Here is a 23,349-nt window from a genome sequence, read left to right on the forward strand (position 1 = left end):
GGAACGTTCGACAGCTCCGCGGTCATCGTTTTTCGTCTGAAAATTGATTTTTGGGACTTTACCAAAAATGATTCAAAATGTCAATTGGATCGTGCCTCATGTTGAATAACCACTTTTTAAACCCTCACAGTGACCAAAATTGCTATTTTTACAGAGTTTTGCTTACTCAGAAGCTTCAATTTTGACCAATTTCAAGCAGAGAAATGACTTTAAACACACTTATTTTAGTTGAAAAAGTAATAATTCACATACAACAGTAATTTGCAGTCAAAAGATTAAATGTTAAAATTTCATCAGAATTGACCATTTTGGGAACGTTCGACAGCTCCGCGGTCATCGTTTTTCGTCCGAAAATTGATTTTTTGGACTTTACCAAAAATGATTCAAAATGTCAATTGGATCGTGCCTCATGTTGAATAACCACTTTTTAAACCCTCACAGTGACCAAAATTGCCATTTTTACAGAGTTTTGATTACTCAGAAGCTTCAATTTTGACCAATTTCAGGCAGAGAAATGACTTTAAACACACTTATTTTAATTGAAAAGGTAATAATTCATATCCAACAGTAATTTGCAGTCAAAAGATTAAATGTTAAAATTTCATCAGAATTGACCATTTTGGGAACGTTCGACAGCTCCGCGGTCATCGTTTTTTGTCCGAAAATTGATTTTTTGGACTTTACCAAAAATGATTCAAAATGTCAATTGGATCGTGCCTTGTGTTGAATAACCAGTTTTTAAACCCTCACAGTGACCAAAATTGCCATTTTTACAGAGTTTTGCTTACTCAGAAGCTTCAATTTTGACCAATTTCAGGCACAGAAATGACTTTAAACACACTTATTTTAGTTGAAAAGGTAATAATTCACATCCAACAGTAATTTGCAGTCAAAAGATTAAATGTTAAAATTTAATCAGAATTGACCATTTTGGGAACGTTCGACAGCTCCGCGGTCATCGTTTTTCGTCCGAAAATTGATTTTTTGGACTTTACCAAAAATGATTCAAAATGTCAATTGGATCGTGCCTCATGTTGAATAACCACTTTTTAAACCCTCACAGTGACCAAAATTGCCATTTTTACAGAGTTTTACTTACTCAGAAGCTTCAATTTTGACCAATTTCAGGCAGATAAATGACTTTAAACACACTTATTTTAGTTGAAAAGGTAATAATTCACACCTAACAGTAATTTGCAGTCAAAAGATTAAATGTTAACATTTAATCAGAATTGACCATTTTGGGAACGTTCGACAGCTCCGCGGTCATCGTTTTTCGTCCGAAAATTGATTTTTTGGACTTTACCAAAAATGATTCAAAATGTCAATTGGATCGTGCCTCATGTTGAATAACCACTTTTTAAACCCTCACAGTGACCAAAATTGCCATTTTTACAGAGTTTTGCTTACTCAGAAGCTTCAATTTTGACCAATTTCAGGCAGAGAAATGACTTTAAACACACTTATTTTAGTTGAAAAGGTAATAATTCACATCCAACAGTAATTTGCAGTCAAAAGATTAAATGTTAAAATTTCATCAGAATTGACCATTTTGGGAACGTTCGACAGCTCCGCGGTCATCGTTTTTTGTCCGAAAATGGATTTTTTGGACTTTACCAAAAATGATTCAAAATGTCAATTGGATCGTGCCTTGTGTTGAATAACCAGATTTTAAACCCTCACAGTGACCAAAATTGCCATTTTTACAGAGTTTTGCTTACTCAGAAGCTTCAATTTTGACCAATTTCAGGCACAGAAATGACTTTAAACACACTTATTTTAGTTGAAAAGGTAATAATTCACATCCAACAGTAATTTGCAGTCAAAAGATTAAATGTTAAAATTTAATCAGAATTGACCATTTTGGGAACGTTCGACAGCTCCGCGGTCATCGTTTTTCGTCCGAAAATTGATTTTTTGGACTTTACCATAAATGATTCAAAATGTCAATTGGATCGTGCCTCATGTTGAATAACCACTTTTTAAACCCTCACAGTGACCAAAATTGCCATTTTTACAGAGTTTTGCTTACTCAGAAGCTTCAATTTTGACCAATTTCAGGCAGAGAAATGACTTTAAACACACTTATTTTAATTGAAAAGGTAATAATTCATATCCAACAGTAATTTGCAGTCAAAAGATCAAATGTTAAAATTTCATCAGAATTGACCATTTTGGGAACGTTCGACAGCTCCGCGGTCATCGTTTTTTGTCCGAAAATGGATTTTTTGGACTTTACCAAAAATGATTCAAAATGTCAATTGGATCGTGCCTTGTGTTGAATAACCAGTTTTTAAACCCTCACAGTGACCAAAATTGCCATTTTTACAGAGTTTTGCTTACTCAGAAGCTTCAATTTTGACCAATTTCAGGCACAGAAATGACTTTAAACACACTTATTTTAGTTGAAAAGGTAATAATTCACATCCAACAGTAATTTGCAGTCAAAAGATTAAATGTTAAAATTTCATCCGAATTGACCATTTTGGGAACGTTCGACAGCTCCGCGGTCATCGTTTTTTGTCCGAAAATGGATTTTTTTGGACTTTACCAAAAATGATTCAAAATGTCAATTGGATCGTGCCTTGTGTTGAATAACCAGTTTTTAAACCCTCACAGTGACCAAAATTGCCATTTTTACAGAGTTTTGCTTACTCAGAAGCTTCAATTTTGACCAATTTCAGGCACAGAAATGACTTTAAACACACTTATTTTAGTTGAAAAGGTAATAATTCACATCCAACAGTAATTTGCAGTCAAAAGATTAAATGTTAAAATTTAATCAGAATTGACCATTTTGGGAACGTTCGACAGCTCCGCGGTCATCGTTTTTCGTCCGAAAATTGATTTTTTGGACTTTACCAAAAATGATTCAAAATGTCAATTGGATCGTGCCTTATGTTGAATAACCACTTTTTAAACCCTCACAGTGACCAAAATTGCCATTTTTACAGAGTTTTGCTTACTCAGAAGCTTCAATTTTGACCAATTTCAAGCAGAGAAATGACTTTAAACACACTTATTTTAGTTGAAAAAGTAATAATTCACATCCAACAGTAATTTGCAGTCAAAAGATTAAACGTTAAAATTTCATCAGAATTGACCATTTTGGGAACGTTCGACAGCTCCGCGGTCATCGTTTTTTGTCCGAAAATTGATTTTTTGGACTTTACCAAAAATGATTCAAAATGTCAATTGGATCGTGCCTTGTGTTGAATAACCAGTTTTTAAACCCTCACAGTGACCAAAATTGCCATTTTTACAGAGTTTTGCTTACTCAGAAGCTTCAATTTTGACCAATTTCAGGCACAGAAATGACTTTAAACACACTTATTTTAGTTGAAAAGGTAATAATTCACATCCAACAGTAATTTGCAGTCAAAAGATTAAATGTTAAAATTTAATCAGAATTGACCATTTTGGGAACGTTCGACAGCTCCGCGGTCATCGTTTTTCGTCTGAAAATTGATTTTTGGGACTTTACCAAAAATGATTCAAAATGTCAATTGGATCGTGCCTCATGTTGAATAACCACTTTTTAAACCCTCACAGTGACCAAAATTGCCATTTTTACAGAGTTTTGCTTACTCAGAAGCTTCAATTTTGACCAATTTCAAGCAGAGAAATGACTTTAAACACACTTATTTTAGTTGAAAAAGTAATAATTCACATCCAACAGTAATTTGCAGTCAAAAGATTAAATGTTAAAATTTCATCAGAATTGACCATTTTGGGAACGTTCGACAGCTCCGCGGTCATCGTTTTTCGTCCGAAAATTGATTTTTTGGACTTTACCAAAAATGATTCAAAATGTCAATTGGATCGTGCCTCATGTTGAATAACCACTTTTTAAACCCTCACAGTGACCAAAATTGCCATTTTTACAGAGTTTTGATTACTCAGAAGCTTCAATTTTGACCAATTTCAGGCAGAGAAATGACTTTAAACACACTTATTTTAGTTGAAAAAGTAATAATTCACATCCAAAAGTAATTTGCAGTCAAAAGATTAAATGTTAACATTTCATCAGAATTGACCATTTTGGGAACGTTTGAAGGCTCCGCGGTCATCGTTTTTCGTCCGAAAATTGATTTTTTGGACTTTACCAAAAATGATTCAAAATGTCAATTGGATCGTGCCTCATGTTGAATAACCACTTTTTAAACCCTCACAGTGACCAAAATTGCCATTTTTACAGAGTTTTGATTACTCAGAAGCTTCAATTTTGACCAATTTCAGGCAGAGAAATGACTTTAAACACACTTATTTTAATTGAAAAGGTAATAATTCATATCCAACAGTAATTTGCAGTCAAAAGATTAAATGTTAAAATGTCATCAGAATTGACCATTTTGGGAACGTTCGACAGCTCCGCGGTCATCGTTTTTTGTCCGAAAATTGATTTTTTGGACTTTACCAAAAATGATTCAAAATGTCAATTGGATCGTGCCTTGTGTTGAATAACCAGTTTTTAAACCCTCACAGTGACCAAAATTGCCATTTTTACAGAGTTTTGCTTACTCAGAAGCTTCAATTTTGACCAATTTCAGGCACAGAAATGACTTTAAACACACTTATTTTAGTTGAAAAGGTAATAATTCACATCCAACAGTAATTTGCAGTCAAAAGATTAAATGTTAAAATTTAATCAGAATTGACCATTTTGGGAACGTTCGACAGCTCCGCGGTCATCGTTTTTCGTCCGAAAATTGATTTTTTGGACTTTACCAAAAATGATTCAAAATGTCAATTGGATCGTGCCTTATGTTGAATAACCACTTTTTAAACCCTCACAGTGACCAAAATTGCCATTTTTACAGAGTTTTGCTTACTCAGAAGCTTCAATTTTGACCAATTTCAAGCAGAGAAATGACTTTAAACACACTTATTTTAGTTGAAAAAGTAATAATTCACATCCAACAGTAATTTGCAGTCAAAAGATTAAACGTTAAAATTTCGTCAGAATTGACCATTTTGGGAACGTTCGACAGCTCCGCGGTCATCGTTTTTTGTCCGAAAATTGATTTTTTGGACTTTACCAAAAATGATTCAAAATGTCAATTGGATCGTGCCTTGTGTTGAATAACCAGTTTTTAAACCCTCACAGTGACCAAAATTGCCATTTTTACAGAGTTTTGCTTACTCAGAAGCTTCAATTTTGACCAATTTCAGGCACAGAAATGACTTTAAACACACTTATTTTAGTTGAAAAGGTAATAATTCACATCCAACAGTAATTTGCAGTCAAAAGATTAAATGTTAAAATTTAATCAGAATTGACCATTTTGGGAACGTTCGACAGCTCCGCGGTCATCGTTTTTCATCTGAAAATTGATTTTTGGGACTTTACCAAAAATGATTCAAAATGTCAATTGGATCGTGCCTCATGTTGAATAACCACTTTTTAAACCCTCACAGTGACCAAAATTGCCATTTTTACAGAGTTTTGCTTACTCAGAAGCTTCAATTTTGACCAATTTCAAGCAGAGAAATGACTTTAAGCACACTTATTTTAGTTGAAAAAGTAATAATTCACATCCAACAGTAATTTGCAGTCAAAAGATTAAATGTTAAAATTTCATCAGAATTGACCATTTTGGGAACGTTCGACAGCTCCGCGGTCATCGTTTTTCGTCCGAAAATTGATTTTTTGGACTTTACCAAAAATGATTCAAAATGTCAATTGGATCGTGCCTCATGTTGAATAACCACTTTTTAAACCCTCACAGTGACCAAAATTGCCATTTTTACAGAGTTTTGATTACTCAGAAGCTTCAATTTTGACCAATTTCAGGCAGAGAAATGACTTTAAACACACTTATTTTAGTTGAAAAAGTAATAATTCACATCCAAAAGTAATTTGCAGTCAAAAGATTAAATGTTAACATTTCATCAGAATTGACCATTTTGGGAACGTTTGAAGGCTCCGCGGTCATCGTTTTTCGTCCGAAAATTGATTTTTTGGACTTTACCAAAAATGATTCAAAATGTCAATTGGATCGTGCCTCATGTTGAATAACCACTTTTTAAACCCTCACAGTGACCAAAATTGCCATTTTTACAGAGTTTTGATTACTCAGAAGCTTCAATTTTGACCAATTTCAGGCAGAGAAATGACTTTAAACACACTTATTTTAATTGAAAAGGTAATAATTCATATCCAACAGTAATTTGCAGTCAAAAGATTAAATGTTAAAATGTCATCAGAATTGACCATTTTGGGAACGTTCGACAGCTCCGCGGTCATCGTTTTTTGTCCGAAAATTGATTTTTTGGACTTTACCAAAAATGATTCAAAATGTCAATTGGATCGTGCCTTGTGTTGAATAACCAGTTTTTAAACCCTCACAGTGACCAAAATTGCCATTTTTACAGAGTTTTGCTTACTCAGAAGCTTCAATTTTGACCAATTTCAGGCACAGAAATGACTTTAAACACACTTATTTTAGTTGAAAAGGTAATAATTCACATCCAACAGTAATTTGCAGTCAAAAGATTAAATGTTAAAATTTAATCAGAATTGACCATTTTGGGAACGTTCGACAGCTCCGCGGTCATCGTTTTTCGTCCGAAAATTGATTTTTTGGACTTTACCAAAAATGATTCAAAATGTCAATTGGATCGTGCCTTATGTTGAATAACCACTTTTTAAACCCTCACAGTGACCAAAATTGCCATTTTTACAGAGTTTTGCTTACTCAGAAGCTTCAATTTTGACCAATTTCAAGCAGAGAAATGACTTTAAACACACTTATTTTAGTTGAAAAAGTAATAATTCACATCCAACAGTAATTTGCAGTCAAAAGATTAAACGTTAAAATTTCATCAGAATTGACCATTTTGGGAACGTTCGACAGCTCCGCGGTCATCGTTTTTCGTCCGAAAATTGATTTTTTGGACTTTACCAAAAATGATTCAAAATGTCAATTGGATCGTGCCTCATGTTGAATAACCACTTTTTAAACCCTCACAGTGACCAAAATTGCCATTTTTACAGAGTTTTGATTACTCAGAAGCTTCAATTTTGACCAATTTCAGGCAGAGAAATGACTTTAAACACACTTATTTTAATTGAAAAGGTAATAATTCATATCCAACAGTAATTTGCAGTCAAAAGATTAAATGTTAAAATTTCATCAGAATTGACCATTTTGGGAACGTTCGACAGCTCCGCGGTCATCGTTTTTTGTCCGAAAATTGATTTTTTGGACTTTACCAAAAATGATTCAAAATGTCAATTGGATCGTGCCTTGTGTTGAATAACCAGTTTTTAAACCCTCACAGTGACCAAAATTGCCATTTTTACAGAGTTTTGCTTACTCAGAAGCTTCAATTTTGACCAATTTCAGGCACAGAAATGACTTTAAACACACTTATTTTAGTTGAAAAGGTAATAATTCACATCCAACAGTAATTTGCAGTCAAAAGATTAAATGTTAAAATTTAATCAGAATTGACCATTTTGGGAACGTTCGACAGCTCCGCGGTCATCGTTTTTCGTCTGAAAATTGATTTTTGGGACTTTACCAAAAATGATTCAAAATGTCAATTGGATCGTGCCTCATGTTGAATAACCACTTTATAAAACCCTCACAGTGACCAAAATTGCCATTTTTACAGAGTTTTGCTTACTCAGAAGCTTCAATTTTGACCAATTTCAAGCAGAGAAATGACTTTAAACACACTTATTTTAGTTGAAAAAGTAATAATTCACATCCAACAGTAATTTGCAGTCAAAAGATTAAATGTTAAAATTTCATCAGAATTGACCATTTTGGGAACGTTCGACAGCTCCGCGGTCATCGTTTTTCGTCCGAAAATTGATTTTTGGGACTTTACCAAAAATGATTCAAAATGTCAATTGGATCGTGCCTCATGTTGAATAACCACTTTTTAAACCCTCACAGTGACCAAAATTGCCATTTTTACAGAGTTTTGCTTACTCAGAAGCTTCAATTTTGACCAATTTCAAGCAGAGAAATGACTTTAAACACACTTATTTTAGTTGAAAAAGTAATAATTCACATCCAAAAGTAATTTGCAGTCAAAAGATTAAATGTTAACATTTCATCAGAATTGACCATTTTGGGAACGTTCGACAGCTCCGCGGTCATCGTTTTTCGTCCGAAAATTGATTTTTTGGACTTTACCAAAAATGATTCAAAATGTCAATTGGATCGTGCCTCATGTTGAATAACCACTTTTTAAACCCTCACAGTGACCAAAATTGCCATTTTTACAGAGTTTTGATTACTCAGAAGCTTCAATTTTGACCAATTTCAGGCAGAGAAATGACTTTAAACACACTTATTTTAATTGAAAAGGTAATAATTCATATCCAACAGTAATTTGCAGTCAAAAGATTAAATGTTAAAATTTCATCAGAATTGACCATTTTGGGAACGTTCGACAGCTCCGCGGTCATCGTTTTTTGTCCGAAAATTGATTTTTTGGACTTTACCAAAAATGATTCAAAATGTCAATTGGATCGTGCCTTGTGTTGAATAACCAGTTTTTAAACCCTCACAGTGACCAAAATTGCCATTTTTACAGAGTTTTGCTTACTCAGAAGCTTCAATTTTGACCAATTTCAGGCACAGAAATGACTTTAAACACACTTATTTTAGTTGAAAAGGTAATAATTCACATCCAACAGTAATTTGCAGTCAAAAGATTAAATGTTAAAATTTAATCAGAATTGACCATTTTGGGAACGTTCGACAGCTCCGCGGTCATCGTTTTTCGTCCGAAAATTGATTTTTTGGACTTTACCAAAAATGATTCAAAATGTCAATTGGATCGTGCCTTATGTTGAATAACCACTTTTTAAACCCTCACAGTGACCAAAATTGCCATTTTTACAGAGTTTTGCTTACTCAGAAGCTTCAATTTTGACCAATTTCAGGCACAGAAATGACTTTAAACACACTTATTTTAGTTGAAAAGGTAATAATTCACATCCAACAGTAATTTGCAGTCAAAAGATTAAATGTTAAAATTTAATCAGAATTGACCATTTTGGGAACGTTCGACAGCTCCGCGGTCATCGTTTTTCGTCCGAAAATTGATTTTTTGGACTTTACCAAAAATGATTCAAAATGTCAATTGGATCGTGCCTTATGTTGAATAACCACTTTTTAAACCCTCACAGTGACCAAAATTGCCATTTTTACAGAGTTTTGCTTACTCAGAAGCTTCAATTTTGACCAATTTCAAGCAGAGAAATGACTTTAAACACACTTATTTTAGTTGAAAAAGTAATAATTCACATCCAACAGTAATTTGCAGTCAAAAGATTAAACGTTAAAATTTCATCAGAATTGACCATTTTGGGAACGTTCGACAGCTCCGCGGTCATCGTTTTTCGTCCGAAAATTGATTTTTTGGACTTTACCAAAAATGATTCAAAATGTCAATTGGATCGTGCCTCATGTTGAATAACCACTTTTTAAACCCTCACAGTGACCAAAATTGCCATTTTTACAGAGTTTTGATTACTCAGAAGCTTCAATTTTGACCAATTTCAGGCAGAGAAATGACTTTAAACACACTTATTTTAATTGAAAAGGTAATAATTCATATCCAACAGTAATTTGCAGTCAAAAGATTAAATGTTAAAATTTCATCAGAATTGACCATTTTGGGAACGTTCGACAGCTCCGCGGTCATCGTTTTTTGTCCGAAAATTGATTTTTTGGACTTTACCAAAAATGATTCAAAATGTCAATTGGATCGTGCCTCATGTTGAATAACCACTTTTTAAACCCTCACAGTGACCAAAATTGCCATTTTTACAGAGTTTTGCTTACTCAGAAGCTTCAATTTTGACCAATTTCAGGCAGAGAAATTACTTTAAACACACTTATTTTAGTTGAAAAAGTAATAATTCATATCCAACAGTAATTTGCAGTCAAAAGATTAAATGTTAAAATTTCCTCAGAATTGACCATTTTGGGAACGTTCGACAGCTCCGCGGTCATCGTTTTTTGTCCGAAAATTGATTTTTTGGACTTTACCAAAAATGATTCAAAATGTCAATTGGATCGTGCCTTATGTTGAATAACCACTTTTTAAACCCTCACAGTGACCAAAATTGCCATTTTTACAGAGTTTTGCTTACTCAGAAGCTTCAATTTTGACCAATTTCAAGCAGAGAAATGACTTTAAACACACTTATTTTAGTTGAAAAAGTAATAATTCACATCCAACAGTAATTTGCAGTCAAAAGATTAAACGTTAAAATTTCATCAGAATTGACCATTTTGGGAACGTTCGACAGCTCCGCGGTCATCGTTTTTCGTCCGAAAATTGATTTTTTGGACTTTACCAAAAATGATTAAAAATGTCAATTGGATCATGCCTCATGTTGAATAACCACTTTTTAAACCCTCACAGTGACCAAAATTGCCATTTTTACAGAGTTTTGATTACTCAGAAGCTTCAATTTTGACCAATTTCAGGCAGAGAAATGACTTTAAACACACTTATTTTAATTGAAAAGGTAATAATTCATATCCAACAGTAATTTGCAGTCAAAAGATTAAATGTTAAAATTTCATCAGAATTGACCATTTTGGGAACGTTCGACAGCTCCGCGGTCATCGTTTTTTGTCCGAAAATTGATTTTTTGGACTTTACCAAAAATGATTCAAAATGTCAATTGGATCGTGCCTTGTGTTGAATAACCAGTTTTTAAACCCTCACAGTGACCAAAATTGCCATTTTTACAGAGTTTTGCTTACTCAGAAGCTTCAATTTTGACCAATTTCAGGCAGATAAATGACTTTAAACACACTTATTTTAGTTGAAAAGGTAATAATTCACACCTAACAGTAATTTGCAGTCAAAAGATTAAATGTTAACATTTAATCAGAATTGACCATTTTGGGAACGTTCGACAGCTCCGCGGTCATCGTTTTTCGTCCGAAAATTGATTTTTTGGACTTTACCAAAAATGATTCAAAATGTCAATTGGATCGTGCCTCATGTTGAATAACCACTTTTTAAACCCTCACAGTGACCAAAATTGCCATTTTTACAGAGTTTTGCTTACTCAGAAGCTTCAATTTTGACCAATTTCAGGCAGAGAAATGACTTTAAACACACTTATTTTAGTTGAAAAGGTAATAATTCACATCCAACAGTAATTTGCAGTCAAAAGATTAAATGTTAAAATTTCATCAGAATTGACCATTTTGGGAACAGCTCCGCGGTCATCGTTTTTTGTCCGAAAATGGATTTTTTGGACTTTACCAAAAATGATTCAAAATGTCAATTGGATCGTGCCTTGTGTTGAATAACCAGTTTTTAAACCCTCACAGTGACCAAAATTGCCATTTTTACAGAGTTTTGCTTACTCAGAAGCTTCAATTTTGACCAATTTCAGGCACAGAAATGACTTTAAACACACTTATTTTAGTTGAAAAGGTAATAATTCACATCCAACAGTAATTTGCAGTCAAAAGATTAAATGTTAAAATTTAATCAGAATTGACCATTTTGGGAACGTTCGACAGCTCCGCGGTCATCGTTTTTCGCCCGAAAATTGATTTTTTGGACTTTACCAAAAATGATTCAAAATGTCAATTGGATCGTGCCTCATGTTGAATAACCACTTTTTAAACCCTCACAGTGACCAAAATTGCCATTTTTACAGAGTTTTGCTTACTCAGAAGCTTCAATTTTGACCAATTTCAGGCAGAGAAATGACTTTAAACACACTTATTTTAATTGAAAAGGTAATAATTCATATCCAACAGTAATTTGCAGTCAAAAGATGAAATGTTAAAATTTCATCAGAATTGACCATTTTGGTAACGTTTGACAGCTCCGCGGTCATCGTTTTTTGTCCGAAAATGGATTTTTTGGACTTTACCAAAAATTATTCAAAATGTCAATTGGATCGTGCCTTGTGTTGAATAACCAGTTTTTAAACCCTCACAGTGACCAAAATTGCCATTTTTACAGAGTTTTGCTTACTCAGAAGCTTCAATTTTGACCAATTTCAGGCACAGAAATGACTTTAAACACACTTATTTTAGTTGAAAAGGTAATAATTCACATCCAACAGTAATTTGCAGTCAAAAGATTAAATGTTAAAATTTAATCAGAATTGACCATTTTGGGAACGTTCGACAGCTCCGCGGTCATCGTTTTTTGTCCGAAAATTGATTTTTTGGACTTTACCAAATATGATTCAAAATGTCAATTGGATCGTGCCTTGTGTTGAATAACCAGTTTTTAAACCCTCACAGTGACCAAAATTGCCATTTTTACAGAGTTTTGCTTACTCAGAAGCTTCAATTTTGACCAATTTCAGGCACAGAAATGACTTTAAACACACTTATTTTAGTTGAAAAGGTAATAATTCACATCCAACAGTAAATTGCAGTCAAAAGATTAAATGTTAAAATTTAATCAGAATTGACCATTTTGGGAACGTTCGACAGCTCCGCGGTCATCGTTTTTCGTCCGAAAATTGATTTTTGGGACTTTACCAAAAATGATTCAAAATGTCAATTGGATCGTGCCTCATGTTGAATAACCACTTTTTAAACCCTCACAGTGACCAAAATTGCCATTTTTACAGAGTTTTGCTTACTCAGAAGCTTCAATTTTGACCAATTTCAAGCAGAGAAATGACTTTAAACACACTTATTTTAGTTGAAAAAGTAATAATTCACATCCAAAAGTAATTTGCAGTCAAAAGATTAAATGTTAACATTTCATCAGAATTGACCATTTTGGGAACGTTCGACAGCTCCGCGGTCATCGTTTTTCGTCCGAAAATTGATTTTTTGGACTTTACCAAAAATGATTCAAAATGTCAATTGGATCGTGCCTCATGTTGAATAACCACTTTTTAAACCCTCACAGTGACCAAAATTGCCATTTTTACAGAGTTTTGATTACTCAGAAGCTTCAATTTTGACCAATTTCAGGCAGAGAAATGACTTTAAACACACTTATTTTAATTGAAAAGGTAATAATTCATATCCAACAGTAATTTGCAGTCAAAAGATTAAATGTTAAAATTTCATCAGAATTGACCATTTTGGGAACGTTCGACAGCTCCGCGGTCATCGTTTTTTGTCCGAAAATTGATTTTTTGGACTTTACCAAAAATGATTCAAAATGTCAATTGGATCGTGCCTTGTGTTGAATAACCAGTTTTTAAACCCTCACAGTGACCAAAATTGCCATTTTTACAGAGTTTTGCTTACTCAGAAGCTTCAATTTTGACCAATTTCAGGCACAGAAATGACTTTAAACACACTTATTTTAGTTGAAAAGGTAATAATTCACATCCAACAGTAATTTGCAGTCAAAAGATTAAATGTTAAAATTTAATCAGAATTGACCATTTTGGGAACGTTTCGACAGCTCCGCGGTCATCGTTTTTCGTCTGAAAATTGATTTTTTGGACTTTACCAAAAATGATTCAAAATGTCAATTGGATCGTGCCTTATGTTGAATAACCACTTTTTAAACCCTCACAGTGACCAAAATTGCCATTTTTACAGAGTTTTGCTTACTCAGAAGCTTCAATTTTGACCAATTTCAAGCAGAGAAATGACTTTAAACACACTTATTTTAGTTGAAAAAGTAATAATTCACATCCAACAGTAATTTGCAGTCAAAAGATTAAACGTTAAAATTTCATCAGAATTGACCATTTTGGGAACGTTCGACAGCTCCGCGGTCATCGTTTTTCGTCCGAAAATTGATTTTTTGGACTTTACCAAAAATGATTCAAAATGTCAATTGGATCGTGCCTCATGTTGAATAACCACTTTTTAAACCCTCACAGTGACCAAAATTGCCATTTTTACAGAGTTTTGATTACTCAGAAGCTTCAATTTTGACCAATTTCAGGCAGAGAAATGACTTTAAACACACTTATTTTAATTGAAAAGGTAATAATTCATATCCAACAGTAATTTGCAGTCAAAAGATTAAATGTTAAAATTTCATCAGAATTGACCATTTTGGGAACGTTCGACAGCTCCGGTCATCGTTTTTTGTCCGAAAATAGATTTTTTGGACTTTACCAAAAATGATTCAAAATGTCAATTGGATCGTGCCTTGTGTTGAATAACCAGTTTTTAAACCCTCACAGTGACCAAAATTGCCATTTTTACAGAGTTTTGCTTACTCAGAAGCTTCAATTTTGACCAATTTCAGGCAGATAAATGACTTTAAACACACTTATTTTAGTTGAAAAGGTAATAATTCACACCTAACAGTAATTTGCAGTCAAAAGATTAAATGTTAACATTTAATCAGAATTGACCATTTTGGGAACGTTCGACAGCTCCGCGGTCATCGTTTTTCGTCCGAAAATTGATTTTTTGGACTTTACCAAAAATGATTCAAAATGTCAATTGGATCGTGCCTCATGTTGAATAACCACTTTTTAAACCCTCACAGTGACCAAAATTGCCATTTTTACAGAGTTTTGCTTACTCAGAAGCTTCAATTTTGACCAATTTCAGGCAGAGAAATGACTTTAAACACACTTATTTTAGTTGAAAAGGTAATAATTCACATCCAACAGTAATTTGCAGTCAAAAGATTAAATGTTAAAATTTCATCAGAATTGACCATTTTGGGAACAGCTCCGCGGTCATCGTTTTTTGTCCGAAAATGGATTTTTTGGACTTTACCAAAAATGATTCAAAATGTCAATTGGATCGTGCCTTGTGTTGAATAACCAGTTTTTAAACCCTCACAGTGACCAAAATTGCCATTTTTACAGAGTTTTGCTTACTCAGAAGCTTCAATTTTGACCAATTTCAGGCACAGAAATGACTTTAAACACACTTATTTTAGTTGAAAAGGTAATAATTCACATCCAACAGTAATTTGCAGTCAAAAGATTAAATGTTAAAATTTAATCAGAATTGACCATTTTGGGAACGTTCGACAGCTCCGCGGTCATCGTTTTTCGCCCGAAAATTGATTTTTTGGACTTTACCAAAAATGATTCAAAATGTCAATTGGATCGTGCCTCATGTTGAATAACCACTTTTTAAACCCTCACAGTGACCAAAATTGCCATTTTTACAGAGTTTTGCTTACTCAGAAGCTTCAATTTTGACCAATTTCAGGCAGAGAAATGACTTTAAACACACTTATTTTAATTGAAAAGGTAATAATTCATATCCAACAGTAATTTGCAGTCAAAAGATGAAATGTTAAAATTTCATCAGAATTGACCATTTTGGTAACGTTTGACAGCTCCGCGGTCATCGTTTTTTGTCCGAAAATGGATTTTTTGGACTTTACCAAAAATTATTCAAAATGTCAATTGGATCGTGCCTTGTGTTGAATAACCAGTTTTTAAACCCTCACAGTGACCAAAATTGCCATTTTTACAGAGTTTTGCTTACTCAGAAGCTTCAATTTTGACCAATTTCAGGCACAGAAATGACTTTAAACACACTTATTTTAGTTGAAAAGGTAATAATTCACATCCAACAGTAATTTGCAGTCAAAAGATTAAATGTTAAAATTTAATCAGAATTGACCATTTTGGGAACGTTCGACAGCTCCGCGGTCATCGTTTTTTGTCCGAAAATTGATTTTTTGGACTTTACCAAATATGATTCAAAATGTCAATTGGATCGTGCCTTGTGTTGAATAACCAGTTTTTAAACCCTCACAGTGACCAAAATTGCCATTTTTACAGAGTTTTGCTTACTCAGAAGCTTCAATTTTGACCAATTTCAGGCACAGAAATGACTTTAAACACACTTATTTTAGTTGAAAAGGTAATAATTCACATCCAACAGTAAATTGCAGTCAAAAGATTAAATGTTAAAATTTAATCAGAATTGACCATTTTGGGAACGTTCGACAGCTCCGCGGTCATCGTTTTTCGTCCGAAAATTGATTTTTGGGACTTTACCAAAAATGATTCAAAATGTCAATTGGATCGTGCCTCATGTTGAATAACCACTTTTTAAACCCTCACAGTGACCAAAATTGCCATTTTTACAGAGTTTTGCTTACTCAGAAGCTTCAATTTTGACCAATTTCAAGCAGAGAAATGACTTTAAACACACTTATTTTAGTTGAAAAAGTAATAATTCACATCCAAAAGTAATTTGCAGTCAAAAGATTAAATGTTAACATTTCATCAGAATTGACCATTTTGGGAACGTTCGACAGCTCCGCGGTCATCGTTTTTCGTCCGAAAATTGATTTTTTGGACTTTACCAAAAATGATTCAAAATGTCAATTGGATCGTGCCTCATGTTGAATAACCACTTTTTAAACCCTCACAGTGACCAAAATTGCCATTTTTACAGAGTTTTGATTACTCAGAAGCTTCAATTTTGACCAATTTCAGGCAGAGAAATGACTTTAAACACACTTATTTTAATTGAAAAGGTAATAATTCATATCCAACAGTAATTTGCAGTCAAAAGATTAAATGTTAAAATTTCATCAGAATTGACCATTTTGGGAACGTTCGACAGCTCCGCGGTCATCGTTTTTTGTCCGAAAATTGATTTTTTGGACTTTACCAAAAATGATTCAAAATGTCAATTGGATCGTGCCTTGTGTTGAATAACCAGTTTTTAAACCCTCACAGTGACCAAAATTGCCATTTTTACAGAGTTTTGCTTACTCAGAAGCTTCAATTTTGACCAATTTCAGGCACAGAAATGACTTTAAACACACTTATTTTAGTTGAAAAGGTAATAATTCACATCCAACAGTAATTTGCAGTCAAAAGATTAAATGTTAAAATTTAATCAGAATTGACCATTTTGGGAACGTTCGACAGCTCCGCGGTCATCGTTTTTCGTCTGAAAATTGATTTTTGGGACTTTACCAAAAATGATTCAAAATGTCAATTGGATCGTGCCTCATGTTGAATAACCACTTTTTAAACCCTCACAGTGACCAAAATTGCCATTTTTACAGAGTTTTGCTTACTCAGAAGCTTCAATTTTGACCAATTTCAAGCAGAGAAATGACTTTAAACACACTTATTTTAGTTGAAAAAGTAATAATTCACATCCAACAGTAATTTGCAGTCAAAAGATTAAATGTTAAAATTTCATCAGAATTGACCATTTTGGGAACGTTCGACAGCTCCGCGGTCATCGTTTTTCGTCCGAAAATTGATTTTTTTGGACTTTACCAAAAATGATTCAAAATGTCAATTGGATCGTGCCTCATGTTGAATAACCACTTTTTAAACCCTCACAGTGACCAAAATTGCCATTTTTACAGAGTTTTGATTACTCAGAAGCTTCAATTTTGACCAATTTCAGGCAGAGAAATGACTTTAAACACACTTATTTTAATTGAAAAGGTAATAATTCATATCCAACAGTAATTTGCAGTCAAAAGATTAAATGTTAAAATTTCATCAGAATTGACCATTTTGGGAACGTTCGACAGCTCCGCGGTCATCGTTTTTCGTCCGAAAATTGATTTTTGGGACTTTACCAAAAATGATTCAAAATGTCAATTGGATCGTGCCTCATGTTGAATAACCACTTTTTAAACCCTCACAGTGACCAAAATTGCCATTTTTACAGAGTTTTGCTTACTCAGAAGCTTCAATTTTGACCAATTTCAAGCAAAGAAATGACTTTAAACACACTTATTTTAGTTGAAAAAGTAATAATTCACATCCAAAAGTAATTTGCAGTCAAAAGATTAAATGTTAACATTTCATCAGAATTGACCATTTTGGGAACGTTCGACAGCTCCGCGGTCATCGTTTTTCGTCCGAAAATTGATTTTTTGGACTTTACCAAAAATGATTCAAAATGTCAATTGGATCGTGCCTCATGTTGAATAACCACTTTTTAAACCCTCACAGTGACCAAAATTGCCATTTTTACAGAGTTTTGATTACTCAGAAGCTTCAATTTTGACCAATTTCAGGCAGAGAAATGACTTTAAACACACTTATTTTAATTGAAAAGGTAATAATTCATATCCAACAGTAATTTGCAGTCAAAAGATTAAATGTTAAAATTTCATCACAATTGACCATTTTGGGAACGTTCGACAGCTCCGCGGTCATCGTTTTTTGTCCGAAAATGGATTTTTTGGACTTTACCAAAAATGATTCAAAATGTCAATTGGATCGTGCCTTGTGTTGAATAACCAGTTTTTAAACCCTCACAGTGACCAAAATTGCCATTTTTACAGAGTTTTGCTTACTCAGAAGCTTCAATTTTGACCAATTTCAGGCACAGAAATGACTTTAAACACACTTATTTTAGTTGAAAAGGTAATAATTCACATCCAACAGTAATTTGCAGTCAAAAGATTAAATGTTAAAATTTAATCAGAATTGACCATTTTGGGAACGTTCGACAGCTCCGCGGTCATCGTTTTTCGCCCGAAAATTGATTTTTTGGACTTTACCAAAAATGATTCAAAATGTCAATTGGATCGTGCCTCATGTTGAATAACCACTTTTTAAACCCTCACAGTGACCAAAATTGCCATTTTTACAGAGTTTTGCTTACTCAGAAGCTTCAATTTTGACCAATTTCAGGCAGAGAAATGACTTTAAACACACTTATTTTAATTGAAAAGGTAATAATTCATATCCAACAGTAATTTGCAGTCAAAAGATGAAATGTTAAAATTTCATCAGAATTGACCATTTTGGTAACGTTTGACAGCTCCGCGGTCATCGTTTTTTGTCCGAAAATGGATTTTTTGGACTTTACCAAAAATTATTCAAAATGTCAATTGGATCGTGCCTTGTGTTGAATAACCAGTTTTTAAACCCTCACAGTGACCAAAATTGCCATTTTTACAGAGTTTTGCTTACTCAGAAGCTTCAATTTTGACCAATTTCAGGCACAGAAATGACTTTAAACACACTTATTTTAGTTGAAAAGGTAATAATTCACATCCAACAGTAATTTGCAGTCAAAAGATTAAATGTTAAAATTTAATCAGAATTGACCATTTTGGGAACGTTCGACAGCTCCGCGGTCATCGTTTTTTGTCCGAAAATTGATTTTTTGGACTTTACCAAATATGATTCAAAATGTCAATTGGATCGTGCCTTGTGTTGAATAACCAGTTTTTAAACCCTCACAGTGACCAAAATTGCCATTTTTACAGAGTTTTGCTTACTCAGAAGCTTCAATTTTGACCAATTTCAGGCACAGAAATGACTTTAAACACACTTATTTTAGTTGAAAAGGTAATAATTCACATCCAACAGTAAATTGCAGTCAAAAGATTAAATGTTAAAATTTAATCAGAATTGACCATTTTGGGAACGTTCGACAGCTCCGCGGTCATCGTTTTTCGTCCGAAAATTGATTTTTGGGACTTTACCAAAAATGATTCAAAATGTCAATTGGATCGTGCCTCATGTTGAATAACCACTTTTTAAACCCTCACAGTGACCAAAATTGCCATTTTTACAGAGTTTTGCTTACTCAGAAGCTTCAATTTTGACCAATTTCAAGCAGAGAAATGACTTTAAACACACTTATTTTAGTTGAAAAAGTAATAATTCACATCCAAAAGTAATTTGCAGTCAAAAGATTAAATGTTAACATTTCATCAGAATTGACCATTTTGGGAACGTTCGACAGCTCCGCGGTCATCGTTTTTCGTCCGAAAATTGATTTTTTGGACTTTACCAAAAATGATTCAAAATGTCAATTGGATCGTGCCTCATGTTGAATAACCACTTTTTAAACCCTCACAGTGACCAAAATTGCCATTTTTACAGAGTTTTGATTACTCAGAAGCTTCAATTTTGACCAATTTCAGGCAGAGAAATGACTTTAAACACACTTATTTTAATTGAAAAGGTAATAATTCATATCCAACAGTAATTTGCAGTCAAAAGATTAAATGTTAAAATTTCATCAGAATTGACCATTTTGGGAACGTTCGACAGCTCCGCGGTCATCGTTTTTTGTCCGAAAATTGATTTTTTGGACTTTACCAAAAATGATTCAAAATGTCAATTGGATCGTGCCTTGTGTTGAATAACCAGTTTTTAAACCCTCACAGTGACCAAAATTGCCATTTTTACAGAGTTTTGCTTACTCAGAAGCTTCAATTTTGACCAATTTCAGGCACAGAAATGACTTTAAACACACTTATTTTAGTTGAAAAGGTAATAATTCACATCCAACAGTAATTTGCAGTCAAAAGATTAAATGTTAAAATTTAATCAGAATTGACCATTTTGGGAACGTTCGACAGCTCCGCGGTCATCGTTTTTCGTCTGAAAATTGATTTTTGGGACTTTACCAAAAATGATTCAAAATGTCAATTGGATCGTGCCTCATGTTGAATAACCACTTTTTAAACCCTCACAGTGACCAAAATTGCCATTTTTACAGAGTTTTGCTTACTCAGAAGCTTCAATTTTGACCAATTTCAAGCAGAGAAATGACTTTAAACACACTTATTTTAGTTGAAAAAGTAATAATTCACATCCAACAGTAATTTGCAGTCAAAAGATTAAATGTTAAAATTTCATCAGAATTGACCATTTTGGGAACGTTCGACAGCTCCGCGGTCATCGTTTTTCGTCCGAAAATTGATTTTTTTGGACTTTACCAAAAATGATTCAAAATGTCAATTGGATCGTGCCTCATGTTGAATAACCACTTTTTAAACCCTCACAGTGACCAAAATTGCCATTTTTACAGAGTTTTGATTACTCAGAAGCTTCAATTTTGACCAATTTCAGGCAGAGAAATGACTTTAAACACACTTATTTTAATTGAAAAGGTAATAATTCATATCCAACAGTAATTTGCAGTCAAAAGATTAAATGTTAAAATTTCATCAGAATTGACCATTTTGGGAACGTTCGACAGCTCCGCGGTCATCGTTTTTCGTCCGAAAATTGATTTTTGGGACTTTACCAAAAATGATTCAAAATGTCAATTGGATCGTGCCTCATGTTGAATAACCACTTTTTAAACCCTCACAGTGACCAAAATTGCCATTTTTACAGAGTTTTGCTTACTCAGAAGCTTCAATTTTGACCAATTTCAAGCAAAGAAATGACTTTAAACACACTTATTTTAGTTGAAAAAGTAATAATTCACATCCAAAAGTAATTTGCAGTCAAAAGATTAAATGTTAACATTTCATCAGAATTGACCATTTTGGGAACGTTCGACAGCTCCGCGGTCATCGTTTTTCGTCCGAAAATTGATTTTTTGGACTTTACCAAAAATGATTCAAAATGTCAATTGGATCGTGCCTCATGTTGAATAACCACTTTTTAAACCCTCACAGTGACCAAAATTGCCATTTTTACAGAGTTTTGATTACTCAGAAGCTTCAATTTTGACCAATTTCAGGCAGAGAAATGACTTTAAACACACTTATTTTAATTGAAAAGGTAATAATTCATATCCAACAGTAATTTGCAGTCAAAAGATTAAATGTTAAAATTTCATCACAATTGACCATTTTGGGAACGTTCGACAGCTCCGCGGTCATCGTTTTTTGTCCGAAAATTGATTTTTTGGACTTTACCAAAAATGATTCAAAATGTCAATTGGATCGTGCCTTGTGTTGAATAACCAGTTTTTAAACCCTCACAGTGACCAAAATTGCCATTTTTACAGAGTTTTGCTTACTCAGAAGCTTCAATTTTGACCAATTTCAGGCACAGAAATGACTTTAAACACACTTATTTTAGTTGAAAAGGTAATAATTCACATCCAACAGTAATTTGCAGTCAAAAGATTAAATGTTAAAATTTAATCAGAATTGACCATTTTGGGAACGTTCGACAGCTCCGCGGTCATCGTTTTTCGTCCGAAAATTGATTTTTTGGACTTTACCAAAAATGATTCAAAATGTCAATTGGATCGTGCCTTATGTTGAATAACCACTTTTTAAACCCTCACAGTGACCAAAATTGCCATTTTTACAGAGTTTTGCTTACTCAGAAGCTTCAATTTTGACCAATTTCAAGCAGAGAAATGACTTTAAACACACTTATTTTAGTTGACAAAGTAATAATTCACATCCAACAGTAATTTGCAGTCAAAAGATTAAACGTTAAAATTTCATCAGAATTGACCATTTTGGGAACGTTCGACAGCTCCGCGGTCATCGTTTTTCGTCCGAAAATTGATTTTTTGGACTTTACCAAAAATGATTCAAAATGTCAATTGGATCGTGCCTCATGTTGAATAACCACTTTTTAAACCCTCACAGTGACCAAAATTGCCATTTTTACAGAGTTTTGATTACTCAGAAGCTTCAATTTTGACCAATTTCAGGCAGAGAAATGACTTTAAACACACTTATTTTAATTGAAAAGGTAATAATTCATATCCAACAGTAATTTGCAGTCAAAAGATTAAATGTTAAAATTTCATCAGAATTGACCATTTTGGGAACGTTCGACAGCTCCGCGGTCATCGTTTTTCGTCCGAAAATTGATTTTTTGGACTTTACCAAAAATGATTCAAAATGTCAATTGGATCGTGCCTCATGTTGAATAACCACTTTTTAAACCCTCACAGTGACCAAAATTGCCATTTTTACAGAGTTTTGATTACTCAGAAGCTTCAATTTTGACCAATTTCAGGCAGAGAAATGACTTTAAACACACTTATTTTAATTGAAAAGGTAATAATTCATATCCAACAGTAATTTGCAGTCAAAAGATTAAATGTTAAAATTTCATCAGAATTGACCATTTTGGGAACGTTCGACAGCTCCGCGGTCATCGTTTTTCGTCCGAAAATTGATTTTTTGGACTTTACCAAAAATGATTCAAAATGTCAATTGGATCGTGCCTCATGTTGAATAACCACTTTTTAAACCCTCACAGTGACCAAAATTGCCATTTTTACAGAGTTTTGCTTACTCAGAAGCTTCAATTTTGACCAATTTCAAGCAGAGAAATGACTTTAAACACACTTATTTTAGTTGAAAAAGTAATAATTCACATCCAAAAGTAATTTGCAGTCAAAAGATTAAATGTTAACATTTCATCAGAATTGACCATTTTGGGAACGTTCGACAGCTCCGCGGTCATCGTTTTTCGTCCGAAAATTGATTTTTTGGACTTTACCAAAAATGATTCAAAATGTCAATTGGATCGTGCCTCATGTTGAATAACCACTTTTTAAACCCTCACAGTGACCAAAATTGCCATTTTTACAGAGTTTTGATTACTCAGAAGCTTCAATTTTGACCAATTTCAGGCAGAGAAATGACTTTAAACACACTTATTTTAATTGAAAAGGTAATAATTCATATCCAACAGTAATTTGCAGTCAAAAGATTAAATGTTAAAATTTCATCAGAATTGACCATTTTGGGAACGTTCGACAGCTCCGCGGTCATCGTTTTTTG

This window comes from Lissotriton helveticus, chromosome 7 (assembly GCF_964261635.1).
Source record: "Lissotriton helveticus chromosome 7, aLisHel1.1, whole genome shotgun sequence".
Lineage (NCBI taxonomy): Eukaryota > Metazoa > Chordata > Amphibia > Caudata > Salamandridae > Lissotriton > Lissotriton helveticus.